Below are 12,668 nucleotides of genomic sequence, written 5' to 3'. Positions count from 1 at the left end.
TGTTGAAGGCGCAGATTTGTCCATTTTCTAAGGAAGTTATGTTGTGCTCTATACCGTGTATGACTGCCAGTTCCCAGCACTCTAGAGAAGCTGATACTGGAGGACATCGAAACTGAAGCACGTTAAATAGCACTGTGAGTGCTATTAACTGTCAAGCTGGCCTGGATTTAGTGACTGCTCTTCCTATATGTACCAAGATTTTTTTATGGGAAGGAAACTCAGACTATCTTCAGTAAACAGTGTATTAACTGTTAATTCCAGTTATATGGGCAGTTATACTTTTGGAGTTTAGTGTCACCTATGCATTTCCAGAAACGCTTTACTGCGGGAAGATGCTTGTCTTTTCATTCTTTGATTTCATTCTATGAAGAGCAGACATATTTCAACTTATAAAATATATTATTGGTAACAAAATGAGGGATGGGGAGATGGGTCGGAGGGCAGTGTATGGAGTCATGAAGACTTTCAGACTCCAGCACCCACATTTTTTTAAAAAAAGGCTAGGTGTGATGGTTTGGGCCTTCTGTTAGGCCTCGTACTCAGTAGAGAGAGGCACGTCTTGTAAATTCAAATTCAGCGTGTTCTGTGCAGCCAACCCTGTCTCAAGTAAAAACTGTTGAACACTGCTGCACACCTACAATCCCAGTGCAGAGAGTCAGAGTCGGGGTCCCCACTGCCTTTCCAGTCGACAAGTCTAGCCAGATCAGCAAGCTCCAGACTGAGTGAGAGACCCTGTGACAAAATAAGGCAGAAGTTACAGGCGAGGACTTCTGGACTCCTGAGATGTGTGCCCACACAAGGACGAACTCACATACCCACATACATTACACACAAGTGTGTCTTTTAAATTGTGTGTCTGCATATATGATTACAGTGTCCATGGAGATAAAAGAGCACACCAGATCCTGAGCTGGAGTTATAGATAGTTGTAAACCACCATGTGAGTGCTGGCTTCAGAACTTACTATCTATCTATTAGAGTGTCAAGTGTTCTTAACCACTGAGCCATCTCTCCAGCACCTCCACTCCTCCACACAGACAACTTCTAAAAAGCAAGTTTATTTTGTTACAGGCAATATTTTTGCCAAAGGGGAATCGAAACAGGATATGCAGTTAATAAGTGAATATGCAAAGCAGGGTGGCATAGGATCCGAATGTCCCGTGGCTGCTGTGTGTGGATGGCATAGGATCCAAATGTCCCGTGGCTGCTGTGTGTGGATGGCTTAGGATCCGAATGTCCCGTGGCTGCTGTGTGTGGACTCTGATGAGCAACAGTGTGGAATAGTAAAGGCTTTGGGTAAAGAATCTGTGATCTTGAGTGCCCTTGAGGCTTCCACAAGGTACCCGCTCTGTCCTGTCCTGATGAGAAGAGGCTCCTTCCCGCTGCCCTAATGTTGTAATAGGAGCGGTGGGCTGTGTACCTGGCACCCGGCCGCCCGCACGGCTAGCTTTACCTGAAATAATTACACGGAAACTCTATTCTTTTAAACACTGCCTGGCCCATTAGTTCCAGTTTCTTATTGGCTAGATCTTACATATCGATCTAACCCATTTCTAATAATCTGTGTAGCTCCACGAGCTGGCTTACCAGGAAAGATCTTAACCTGCGTCTGTCTGGAGTGGGAGAATCATGGCGACTCCCTGATTCAGCTTCTTTCTCCCAGCATTCTGTTCTGTTTACTCCGCCTACCTAAGGGTTGGCCTATCAAATGGGCCTAGGCAGTTTCTTTATTAATTAACCAATGAAAGCAACAGATTAGAAAGAAATCACTCCCACATCACCCTAATGTTTGCCCTTGCTGCCATAGGCTCAGCACTCGGAAACCATGAACCAAAATAAATCCTCTATGTTGTTTACAGAGGTATTTAGGTCACAACAATATAAAGTAAGTAATACAAGGGTTTCTGGTTTTATTTATCAAAAGTATATGTGTGCACAGGTTGCTGTATAATGTAATTCAGAAAAGTTAAAACTGGGGGAACTGGGATGTCGCTCAATGGGTAGAGTCTTGACTAGCCCACATGAAGTCCTGGGTTCACGAACACCACCTACAAACAGATGTGGTGGCACACACATGTAATCTCGGCCCTTGGAGATGGAGGCAGCATATATTTTTGAGAATTCACTTCAACTCGCCATCATCACCTTCTCTCCTTGGTAACACAACCATGTGCAGTTTACATATGCAAAATCTAACTATAATAAATGCACTGTTAAGGCCGGGTGGTGGTGGCACACGCTTTTAATCCCAGCACTCCGGAGGCAGAGGCAGGCTTACCTCTGTGAGTTTGAGGCCAGCCTGGTCTACAAGAGCTAGTTCCAGGACAGGAACCAAAAAGCTACGGAGAAACCCTGTCTCGAAAATCCAAAATAAATAAATAAATAAATACATGCACTGTTGGACCTCACCTTACAGAACAAACTCAGTTCTGAACTGTGGAATCAGAAGCTTAGCTGCGCTCTACACACACACCCTCTTAGTCTGGCCTGCTTCAAGTGCTGGCGCAGAGTTCTCTGTAGCCTCACCTCCTACTGCATAGATTTTTTCAAAAGGACTTTGGTAGCCCAGCCAGCAGCATCTTTTTACTTGTAGTGCTTACTCTGCTAAAAATGTCAGATCCTTGTGTGTCAACTGTAATCTTCAAGATTCATATTGTTGTAAAATATATAAATGTTTAAATATTGAATCTTAAAATTTGTACAAATTAATTTCACTCTAGGAAGTAGCTTGAACTTGGATTAGGCTACTATCTGATTTCAAATAGTAGAATCCTGGTATGGATTTTTTGTTGTTGTTGTTTTTTGTTTTTTCATTTCTCAAGATAGCATTTCTGTGTGTAATAGCCCTAGATGTCCTGGAAGACCAGGCTGTAGACCAGGCTGTCTTCCAACTCACAGACTGCCTCCCAAGTGCTGGGATTAAAGGCATGAGCCATCACCACCTGGCCTGGCATGTTCTTTTAAAGCTAGCCACAATTTTATCTAGTAAAGACCATGTTTGAGGAAGTGTATTTTGCCAGGAATTAGTAACCTTCATTGTAGTCTTCCTCTGCACAGCCATCACAAGGAAAACAGCAGTGACTCTCTGGATGTCATTCATATGACTGAAAGTGAAAGTTTTCCACACTTCTAACCTTTCTTCCAGCTACATACACCCTTTGCAACAGGGATGGCAGTCAAAAGACAGACACCTTTCCCTCAGGATGCCACAAGTGGGCTTTGCAGCTCATTTGGTTATTTAGAGATAACAAACCTTGCTTAAGATAGCAGAATGGCAGAATGTCCAACTTTAACACAAAGATGTGTATGTATATATGCTCTACAGAACAATGAAATTACTAAGATTGACAACACTTCTAATAGCTGATAGAGACTGACAGAGCTTGGTGGCAGACACCTTTGATTCTAGCACTCACGAGGCAGAGGAAGACAGATCTCTGTGAGTTTGAGACCAACCTGGTCTACAGAGTGATTCTAGAACAGCCAGGGCTATATAGAGAGAGCTTATCTCAAACAGACGAAACAAACAAACAAATAGGATCTTGACTATTCCTAACACAAACAAATGGCCATGAAACCCATAATATATTTGATTGTTATATGTTATTTACATAGAATATATAATATGCATAACTTATACTAATGCATTTCTAGGATGTGACACTTTGGGTTGACAAAATTTATACAGGAAACATTAATACGCACACACATACACACACACACACACACACACACACACACACACACACACACAGAGAGAGAGCATTTGGATCTCAGCTGGAACAAGAGTCAGAAGGAAGGGAATTTCTCCAGAGTGAAGAGTAAAGTCACTGCCGGCTTTATGGCGAAGATAACAATGACTCAGGCTGGCGTGAAAGGAGGTGGGGGTGGGAGCCTGGAGCAAGACAGGTAAACAGAAAATTCCCTTCTAAAAAGGGTGGATATCTATCTCTTCTTGTTCACATCATTTAGATGGTGATATTTGAGAGATTCTGTCAAGAAGGAATGGGAATTTGGGGTTACTTCACATGGACTAAATGCTCTAAGATGGAGGTGGGGCCTAAAGCAGAGTCTCTAGTGGCAATCCCCTTACCTCATGGTGAAATGTCTCCCCAATGCTGATGACTCAACATGGGTGATAGAGTTGTGCTCCCTTCTATTCCTCTTCGACAGTTAGCTTTATTGACTCAATAAAGGAAAATAAAATTGCTCCTGTTTAAGGAAAATTAACTCTTTCCATTCTCTAAGGATACAGTTTTTTTTTGTTTTTTTGTTTTTTTTTAAATACACTGATGAGCAAGCTTACCAAGCATAGAAAATAAAATTCTGATTAGGGAGCGATCTGGAGTATATATTTCTTAGTTAGGGAAAAGACTGTATGTCTGTCCTCCTTAATCTATAAACTTCTAAGTTCTTACAGAGGGGCTTGGAATGGAGAGATGTGATAGACATATTTATCTAAATATAAAAAATAATAAATTTTTATATCTAGGGCTTATCATATCAAAACTATCAAGTTCCTGAAATGTTACAATACTCAAGTTCTCTTTATATATATTAGGATAACTAAATCTTACATTTTTCAATTTTATATTTTTACTATTTTATATTTTATGTTAAAATTTTAAAGGAAAAACTGTAATATATAAAGGTTGAGTCTCTTAAATCCCACACTTGTTAAATTAAAATTGATTCAGGCTGGGTGTTGATGGCGGCACACACCTTTAATCTCTGTGAGTTCAAGGCCAGCCTGGTCTACAGAGTGAGGAGGCCTAGGACAGCTAGGACTGTTTCACAGAGAAACTCTGTCTTGAAAAAACAAAGTTCTTGTATGTTACTGGAACCTAATATATGTTAATTGGCTCTGTCCCATGGTTTGACCCAAATCTTTATTTTAAGGGAGCCCCAATAGCGTAAAATTCTTTGTCTAAATCTAATTCCACAAGACCTGAACACCACAATGCTAACATTGAGAGTCAAAGAAGAGATCTGCTTGAAGACCCTGAGACCTTTAGGATCTGAGCTCCCCAAGGAGAGCCAAGTGGGCTTGGGATATGGAAACGGGACCACTGCACACTGGCTCCACAGAAGCCTAGAGATCCAGACTGACAGTAGCAACTTTTGGCACAGAAGGAAAGGTCAGTGAGAGCTGACCTGCCAAGGGGAGGAGAGGCCATGATCAACCCAAGAGTGGACCCGAGTCCAAGGAGAAAACTAGGTCACAGAGCAGTGCATGTCCAGGCTCCTTGCCCACTGGAAATGTCTGTGTAAATATACCTGGATGTTCTGACAGCCGGATGATGTGACTGAAACCTAAATTAACCCCTTCTTCTGATAGAGGAACCCCAGTTCGTTATGTCTTCAAGTGTATGTATGAATAACGATGCGTGTTCATAGCACTCATTTAGATGGAAGTGGAAAAACTGTATTAACTTCAAAACATGCCTGACATACTGGGCCTTGTGGAGGATAAACTCCTCACATTCATTCATTATTAAAGTCAGCCGACACACCTTTACCATAGCGTGAATACGGTACATACTCTGAGGGAATAAGAACTGTGTCCACGGTTTCCTTTTCATTAGTTCCGTACAGTCATGCAACTGTTGATGGCAAGACCCTTCTGGGGCGGTGATGGCTGTTCAGCGCCTTTCTTCCACACATCTCCCTCTGTGTTTTCTCAGGAAGATCCTTTATTTCTTCAGCCTAAGTTTGCAGCCCTATCATGATTTGAATGTCCACTATCTCTGACTTTTTCTCTTTCTTTATCTGTATTCTTGGTGACATTATAAACAACTTATTTAAGCTTTGTAGTTTCTCAAAACAATTTTAACTCTATCCTTTTTATATCTAATCGTATTATAATATCTAATTTATTTATTTATTTTTGGTTTTTCAAGACACGCTTTCTCTGTAGCTTTGGAGCCTGTCCTGGAACTAGCTCTTGTAGACCAGGCTGGCCTATAACTCACAGAGATCTGCCTGCCTCTGCCTCCCGAGTGCTGGGATTAAAGGCGTGCGCCACCACCACTCAGCTCTAATATCTAATTTATGATCTCCATTAAAGAAGAGCCTCCTGTCACCCACTGAGTCCCTTGGCTTGGCTATTATGCCATTGTTTCCTGCCAGAGAGCTATACAGTCCTTAAGCATTTGCTACCATTCCCGTTGCTACACTTCTGCACTAGGCTTTGATCCCATTGCCGACTTCCTCCTCTTCTTCCCTCCCATATTAAACTGGGCATGGTAACACACATTTGTTAATCCCAGTACTTAAGAGGTGGAGGCAGTAAGATCACAAGTTTAAGAAAATCCTCTGCTACTTAGTGAGTTTACAGCCAGCCTAGGATACATGAGACCCTGACTCAAATTAATGATAGATAGATAGATAGATAGATAGATAGATAGATAGATAGATAGATAGATAGGGAAAAAATTGGCTTAAATGCCAACTCCACAGTTTGGGGATCATTGTGACCTCTAACGTATTTGTTCTGCACAGGCTGCTGGGAAAGGAAGATTGTGACAGTCTTTTCTTTCTTTCTTTCTTTCTTTCTTTCTTTCTTTCTTTCTTTCTTTCTTTCTTTCTTTCTTTCTTTCTTTCTTTTTTCTTCCTTCTTCTTCTTCTTCTTCTTCTTCTTCTTCTTCTTCTTCTTCTTCTTCTTCTTCTTCTTCTTCTTCTTCTTCTTCTTCTTCTTCTTCTCCTTCTCCTTCTCCTCCTCCTCCTCCTCCTCCTCCTCCCCTCCTCTCCCTCTCCCTCTCCCTCTCCCTCTCCCTCTCCCTCTCCCTCTCCCTCTCCCTCTCCCTCTCCCTCTCCCTCTCCCTCTCCCTCTCCCTCTCCCTCTCCCTCTCCCTCTCCCTCTCCCTCTCCCTCTCCCTCTCCCTCTCCCTCTCCCTCTCCCTCTTCTTCTTCTTCTTCTTCTTCTTCTTCTTCTTCTTCTTCTTCTTCTTCTTCTTCTTCTTCTTTGAAATAGGGTTTGACTGTGTAGCTCTGGCTGTCCTGGAACTCACAATGTAGATGAGACTAGCCTTATATCTGGACATCTGCTTCCCTTCACCTCCCTGTTCACCACCACTGCCCGCCATAAACAGTCTTAAAAAGCTGTGGACCTGGTCAAGCAGTGGTGATGAATGCCTTTAATCCCACCCCTGGGGAGGCAGAATTAGGCAAATCTCTATGAGTTTGAAGCCAGCCTGGTGTAAAGAGTTAGTTCCAGAAAAAAAAAAAAAGAGGTAGTTCCAAGACATCTGAGCTACACAAAGAAACCCTGTCTCAAGAAATGAAAACAAACAAATAAACAAAGATAAATAATAATTTAAAAAAAGAGACAAAAAGGAAAAAAAAAGGCAGTGGGCCTTGTCTGACATGTGTTGACTGCCAGGCCAGTTGTGCCCACGGATGCCATAGGAGTAAGGCTGTTATGGGGTAAACAACCACTTTCTCGTTAGATTTGAGATCTGCTCCTCCATTCCTGGCACTCTGAACCTGATGAAATGCCCAAAGCTAGAGAACTCATAAAACCCAAGCGAGTCCACTACCATTGCGTCCCTAAATGAGCACACTATCAAACTGCTTTCTAAATGCTTCTGCGTATAGATAGCACTGCTCCTAACTTTGCTCAGAGAAGTTTCTGTTCGCACTGGGCTGCAGTTAATGCAGATGCTCTTGACTGGTCAAAGTGTGAAGAATAAATGGCTATTGGTGGAGTGCTCAGCCCTAATCAGGCATTTATTCACCCCTTCAGGGCTCAGAAGACATCAAAGCAAAGGGGACAGAAAAAAATAAGAGCCAGAGGATGAGGAGGAGTGCTGGAAACAGGGTCTTTGGGGCAGGGCGTAGCTTCTGCACCAATGAACCCTTCGCAGCTATGATTACCTACACAGACTGGCACACTGTTGAACCTGTCAACATTCCGGCATGGACTGGGGAGGGGATTATAGTCTCTTGTAGGAAAGTGACCAATTTTCTTTAGACCAATTTGTCTCTGTGTTAGTATGCTGTTCCTGCTCCAATAAATAATCTCCCTTCTTCATATTCTTACAAACAACATTAACCATACTGAGTGGGTCATGTGCACACACACACTCTCTCTCTCTCTCACACACACCCCAAACAAACAAAAAACATGACTTTGCACTTTTTCCTGCTCCGTTATTAACACTTATGATACATGATCCAAGCTGAGTTAAAAGAGATGGTTTTAGACACCAAACAATGGCTGCCAGTTGGGCACCGAAGACTGGTGGTCTACGGCTGCACTCTCAGCGCATTCAAGGAGACAATATAAGGGGATACAAATAGGGTGATCAAAATCCACTGGGAGCAGCAGAGAACTCCACGACACCCACTACACAGGCTTTGAAACATCCGTGGAGCTAGCCAGGAGCTACTCGCAAGCATCAGGAGCCCAGGATGACATGTTTGTGTTACAGCTGGAATCATAGGCTTTAGCTAAACTGTTGTGCTTAGTCAGACGTCTAAATCACTTTCGAGTGGGAAAACCTACAGATGGCCTAATGACTGCAGATTAATAAAATCCATGGGAAGGAAAGGGGAAAAGTGATGTGGGAGTGATTTCTTTCTAATCTGTTGCTTTCATTGGTTAATTAATAAAGAAACTGCCTAGGCCCATTTGATAGGCCAACCCTTTGGTGGGTGGAATAAACAGAACAGAATGCTGGGAGAAAGAAGCTGAGTCGAGGAGTCGCCATGATTCTCACTCCCGACACAGCCGCAGGTTAAGATCTTCCCTGGTAAGCCACCTTGTGGGCTACACAGATTATTAGAAATGGGTTAGGTCAATATGTAAGAGCTAGCCAATAAGAGGCTGGAACTAATGGGCCAGGCAGTGTTTAAAAGAATACAGTTTCCATGTAATTATTTCGGGTATAAAGCTAGCCGTGCAGGCGGCCGGGTGGCGGGGATGCAGCCCCGCCGCTCCTATTATAACAGAAAAGAATCTACCTGAAAGACTGCGGGTCCAGCTTAGATTTAAAATAAGTGGTCTTCTTGCCTTCATTCCCTAACACACATACTATCTCTCTTTCTTTTTCTCTCTTTCTTGCTCTCTCTCTCTCTGTCTCTCACACACACACCTACACACACACGTGCTCATGTGCATATACACACATATACATGCATTCACACACACACACACATATGAATTCCCTCACACACATGTGCACACACACATACACACACACAATTTAAAGTTAATACCTAGAACCAGAATGCCATCGCCCAGAGCTCACAAACTCAGTAGCAGCTGGGCTCTGTCTACTTATGAACTGTATATAAAGTGTACACAGACTAGCCAGTTCTGTTAGTTCCTGCCCTTAGAAATATCTACACATAATTCCAGATTTTCCCAGATATTTTCAAAAGAAATTAGAAGTGTATGTACAGGGGGCACAGGAAGCTCATCGGAAAAATAATATTATTGCTATTTAATAAATAATAAAATATTTTTTTTAGGGAGCAAAAGGAGAGAAGACATAAAAGGAAAGCCAGTGAGCCACATTTCCTGTTCTGCTCTAGAGATGTTTGTCACCTTAGAGAACCCCAGGAGGTGACAGGTTTCTGCCTAGCACTTTCTACCCACATTCATTGTCCCTGCGACACTTTTTGCTCCCCCACCCCATCCCGCGCAAGAGTTAGATCAGGGCTTCACTACCTGAAAGTAGGAAGGAAAACGGCCTCAGAATCCTGTTAAGATGCACATTCAAACCCAGGCAAGTTTGGGATGAAACTTGAAATCTTGAGAGAGCTCCCAGGCACGAAACTGCTGGTTGACACTCTTGGCCACCAGAGTGGGTGTGCCCCAACTCTCTAACTACAACCACATTTAGTTTCACAACCGAGAACGCATATACATATACACAGAGGCTTGGGATAAATTTCACAGGACAACACTTCTTTTAGGTGTCCCCACAGTTAAAGCACGTGCCATGAAAGCCTGAATTCAATCCCCAGAACCATGTAAAGGAGACAAAAGAGAATCGACTGCTACAGAGCTGCTCTCTGACTTCGACTTGGGCAACATGGCATGCATGCACACACCCACACACATCACAACATGGCATGCATGCACACACCCACACACATCACAACATGGCATGCATGCACACACCCACACACATCACAACATGGCATGCATGCACACACCCACACACATCACAACAAGGCATGCATGCACACACCCACACACATCATAACATAGCATGCATGCACACGCCCACACACATCACACACACACAATAATAATGATCGTAACATACACTGTATAATATGGGACAGACCTTGATGTTTTAATTGTATTTAACTGTGATGACTGATCATGTTTTATCCTCTAAATCACTAAACACATGGCATGGCCTGCTAACAGCTGCGACCCTTGGGTCGAAAGCATATCTACTAAACTTTTGTTTTTTTTAAAGTAGTTTTCTAACATAAGGTCTTTTGGAGCTCAGGTAGTTCTTGAACAAACTTTGCAGCTATAGCTGACCTTGAACTGTTCCTCCTGCTTCTATTTCCCAAATTCTAGGATTATAGGAATGTGTCACCAAGCAAAGGTTAGTATATTTTTTAAATGATTTTCCATCGCTTCGGAAGTTAAAATAAGGAAACGGAGCCTGTGACTTTGCTTGAGGAATGGAGTACAGTAGAAACGACCGTAGCAGCCAGCTTGGGCAGACTATGTGCTGTTTTCCAGGCGACTACGTCTATTCACCTGCTATAACAGAATGGCAGATACTGGCGAATTTCTAAGGACTAGGAATGTGTCTTCTTAGAGCTGGAGGGATGTCTCAGTAGTTAACCATTGCTAAACAATCAGAGCAGCAGAGTTCCTGCCTAGCCTCCCAGCGCTTCTGTAGCAAGCCTGATGTCTCAAGCACACCTGACACCAACTCCAAGGTGCGGGCAGAGCCAGGAGACCTGGGGCTTCTTAGCTTTGAGTCTACCTGAACCAAGCCCCAGATTCAGAGAGGATGATGACCATTCTTGGTTGTCACCTTGACTACATCTGGAATTAAGTGACCCCCCCCCCCCAATAGAGGGCACACGTGTGAAGGACGTTTGCTTAATGTGGGAAGTTCCACGTCTAATCTGGATCTTTGAGATAGGAAGACACACCTTCAATCCAGGGCGTTTAAGATGGGAAACCCACCTTTAATCTGGGCCACACCTAGTGCCGGAAGCCTAAATAAGGAAATGGAAGAAGGAAGTTTTTTTTTTCTTTAATGGTTTATTTATTTTTACTTTCTGTGCATTGGTGTTTTGCCTGGTTGTCAGATCCCCTGGAGGTAGAGTTACTGGCAGTTGTGAGCTGCCATGTGTAAGCTGGGAAGTGAACCCAGGTCCTCTGGAAGAACTGCCAGTGCTCGTAACTGCTGAGCCATCTCTTCAGCCCCGGAAGAAGGAAGTTTTTGCTCCTTGCCTCCTTGCTCTCGCCTTGCCAGCAAGTCCATTCATTTACTGTCATTGAAAACTACTTCTTTGGCATCCCAGTGTCTACTGAAGACCAGCTGAGACACTCAGCCTTGTGGACTGAGCAACTGCTGGGTCCTTGAACTTTTTGTTCATAGCCAGCCATTGTTGGATTAGTTAGACAGCAATCTGTAAGTCATTCTACTAAATCTCTATATATACACACACACACACACACATACACACACACACACACACACACACACACACACGCATGCACGCTCAAGCACATGTATACAAACTTCCTGAACTTGATAGTTTGAGAGTCAAATTTACATTTTAAGTTTTAATTAGTATGCCATGGAGATCCATGAAACAAGAATGTCTCTGATCTAAAAGTCCCTTGACCAAGAACAGATAGTTCCTGAAATACTGGAGGCTATTGTTAATGGGGGTTAACAAGCCACGTGTTTTCACTCCCCTAAGCAAGTTTGTATGACCAATCTGTACCAATGTGCTTGATCACGTGTGGAAAGGAGGTTCACAGGCAGGAAATACATCAGGATGAACACTTTTCCCTGAGTGAATGTAGGTCAGAGGTACATCATGACGTATGCTTGCCTCTGATTGGACTTTATGGGAAATACTTAAACCACTGCAAACTGTGTCTTGGGGCCATTTCCCAGGAACCTGAGTATGGACCTAGCCAGAGGCCATCCACCTGGCCAGTATTTAATTAAAGCTTTCTTCAAATTTGGTTTTAAATTGTGGTAGTAATCTTATTCTCTACCTGTAGGTTTAAAGACAGACAGAGAGAGAAAGAGAGAGAGAGAGAGAGAGAGAGAGAGAGAGAGAGAGAGAGAGAGAGAGAGAGAGGAATGGATAGAGATTCATTCTATAAATTCTGTTACCATAGAGAACCCCGACTAATACAGGGAGAGACCTTGACTCAATGGAATAGGCAGTGACATAGGAGAGCATCTCTTCTGGGCTCTGTGCACAGGCGTATGTGCTCTACGCACAGAATGAGTGCTCTATGCACAGGCATATATATCTACCCACATGCACACACACAAACAAATACATAAGCCTTTAATAAAAAAATAAGGTGTCTTCTCACATTGCTGTGGTCTGAGAGGTGTAAGACTAAGGGGTGGCAGGATTGACTGCAGGTAGATTGCTCTTTGCCAAGACGCCACTGACACCTCAGAGGGAAAGAATGTCACCTCTCCCCATGGTGC

The sequence above is a fragment of the Microtus pennsylvanicus genome, chromosome 6 (genome assembly GCF_037038515.1).
Source record: "Microtus pennsylvanicus isolate mMicPen1 chromosome 6, mMicPen1.hap1, whole genome shotgun sequence".
Classification (NCBI taxonomy): Eukaryota; Metazoa; Chordata; class Mammalia; order Rodentia; family Cricetidae; genus Microtus; species Microtus pennsylvanicus.
Note: the sequence above shows the minus strand (reverse complement) of the source record.